Source organism: Melampsora larici-populina, assembly GCF_000204055.1.
Source record: "Melampsora larici-populina 98AG31 unplaced genomic scaffold MELLAscaffold_11, whole genome shotgun sequence".
NCBI lineage: Eukaryota > Fungi > Basidiomycota > Pucciniomycetes > Pucciniales > Melampsoraceae > Melampsora > Melampsora laricis-populina.
This window is the reverse complement of record NW_006768775.1, coordinates 543,142-545,808: the sequence shown is the minus strand read 5'-3', so window position 1 is coordinate 545,808 and position 2,667 is coordinate 543,142. Positions and strand designations below refer to the sequence as shown.

General features: G+C 33.9%; 1 protein-coding gene across 1 annotated transcript in view; it reads right to left on the bottom strand.

The window, feature by feature from the left end:
* The window catches only part of MELLADRAFT_104855 (uncharacterized protein), a gene marked incomplete at both ends in the record, with an annotated part of 5,644 nt that overhangs the window by 959 nt on the left and 2,018 nt on the right, over window positions 1–2,667 (bottom strand). The window lies entirely within an intron of this gene.

Below are 2,667 nucleotides of genomic sequence, written 5' to 3'. Positions count from 1 at the left end.
AACATAGGATTTATGAGGATGGGCCAGCAAAGCACCAATCAAATGTTGTTGGTTACTTCAAGAAAAGCGTGATTGGGAATCTGGTGAGTGTGAGCCTACTAGCGTCTGTTAGGCTAGTAGAGTCAATAAAAGAGTTGTAGAAGGTCTGATAATTTCTACCAAAGTCGTGTAGATCAATATCTACTAGTATGAATGGGTATAGACTTGGGTGTAAGAGCTTTACTTGCAATAAACAAGTAAAGACTACAGTTAGTTGACCTTTAAACAAAGGCTTTAGTCAAGGGATTTTGGGTTAATTATTGTCTTTACAATAATTAAATATAAGAGCAACTGACGCACAGTTCTCAATCCTAAATTGATCCTCTTCTTATTCAAAGAAAGGTCAAAGAAGGTGGTGTTACAGTCTATTATAACACCGGGAACTTTACACTCTGACTAATAGAGATTTCCCCGTAGATTTAGAGTTTCTTATATCAGATGAATCCCAAATCTGATATGAGCAATACTCAAGGACTATGTCAGCCCTGGATACATATGTATGTACCCAAAGACTAACTTGTAACATAGATAACCACCTTTAGACAACTAATTACATGTACATAAACCCTACAAAACATATGTAACTTGTAATAAACCGTATATACAACCTAATTACATATACATATACATTTAAAATCATATGTAATATGTAATAAAACACTCATAACACCTCATAACTCAGTGTCAAGAGTTAAAAATGCTTATACTACATAAATTACATAACAGGTATATGTAATTATGTAGTATTAATAATAATCATAAATAACAGTAATAATTAAACCCTAAACCACTGCAGTGATATAAACAAATATCACTACAGTTAGGTCTGGAGAGGAGAGTATATAAACTCCTCCTCTCTCAGCCTTCAGAGAGGGATCCCCAAGCTTTTATTACACATCACTTTTAAAGAACATCTTTAAAGTAATATAGAAGTTCATAATCAAGGGTCTTATAAATTAAGACTAGTGATTTACTTCTCTACTTTAAACAGTTCCTGACTAAAAGTAAGTAATACACCCTTCAACTATTTTCTGGATCCTCTACTTTCCCCAAGTAGATTATTTACTAGGTTAGTGACCTTCAACAACTCACAGGGTAGTGGCCTATATATAAGTACTTAGGTTGGTGACCATAAGAACAACCCAAGGTTGGTGACCATAAGAACAACCAGTGTAGTGATCTAAACCTCACTCTTCATACTGTCAATAGAGGTTTGAAGGAAAACCTTGGATCCAGTTTTCAGTTATAATTAATTATAATTATATTTAAAATCTCCTTTTCAGGAGTCATTTAACTGTAGTCTGTCTGGATTTATCCAAACAGACCAGTCTTCTCTCCCCCCTTTCTTTTCTTTCTTAAATTTCCAATTGTAATTACTTTATAATTGAAATCTAAAAGATAATTATTAAAATTGCAAACCTTCCTTAGCCATCTAGTGAGCCTTGAGTCCTCAACTGAGTACCCAACCCTCACATTTGGGGGCCTCATCGTGTTGAAACCCAAAAACCTCAACCTTAAATAACCTTTTGTTAACCAAAAGTGTGAGATTTCATAATAAACTAGACAAAATAAGAAATAGTAGATATCACAAAACAAAATACATAATAACAAAGTGACTAGTAAGATAAGTCACTACCAACTTTTTACTCATTTCAGTTCATATCAAACATAACACCCATTAAAATCAATCATAAAACTGGATTATAATAATTACAAATATTCTTCCAAGTTATTGATTGTTCCAAAAAAAAATTCATATCAATTTTCACCATTTTTTTTAATAAACACACTCACAAGTACAGTGTTCTATAATCTCGAAAGTAGCAAATCTCTCCTTTTCTTTACACATTACACTGAACAGTCGAGCAGGTTCTACTACAGAACCGACGAGTCGGGTAGTTACATATACAAGAGCTCAAATTTCGAAAATCCCAGATAAAGGACTTACGTAGATCCTAAAATAAAAGGAACTACTCCTTTCAACGCATCATATCGACGACAAAGAAAAGGAATATTGATTTCAGGATATCGAGTTGGACGAACGTTCAGAAAAACCAATCAGCAAGAAGACTCACCAAGGGGAATCAATCAAAACTGAGAAGTTTTTGGAATTTCCGGGATCGGAGCTCACCAGTCCTTCGATTCAGTAATTAAAATAAAAATCAGTTAGTATTTTTTTTGGAAACCTGACTTCTCTCAAGCCACCATATCGAAAACAATTACTTCGAAGAAAGAACACTGACCATTACTCTAATCACTCGCCACCAGATCAGGATCGATTCCATCCATTTTACATCCGCAAACGTATCCTAACAACAACCTTGCCCAAACAGCGACGAAGCAATAATAAAAGTGAGTCAGCAAGAGATTAATACCTAATAAAAAAAAACGAGAGAAACCTAACGTACGTCATCCGTAACAGTGATTATCGAACAAATCGACATAGGAATCGAATCGGATCAAAGATTTCACTCATATAAGAAGACTACAAATCCCGATTCAAATCAATCCTCAAGCAAAGTGAAAGAGCACAAATCAACTTGCTATCTACATCCTACTTATTCAATCAAATTCAACAGCCTTTTATAACTTCATAACAGTTATCTATAAAATCAAAAGTAAATTCAA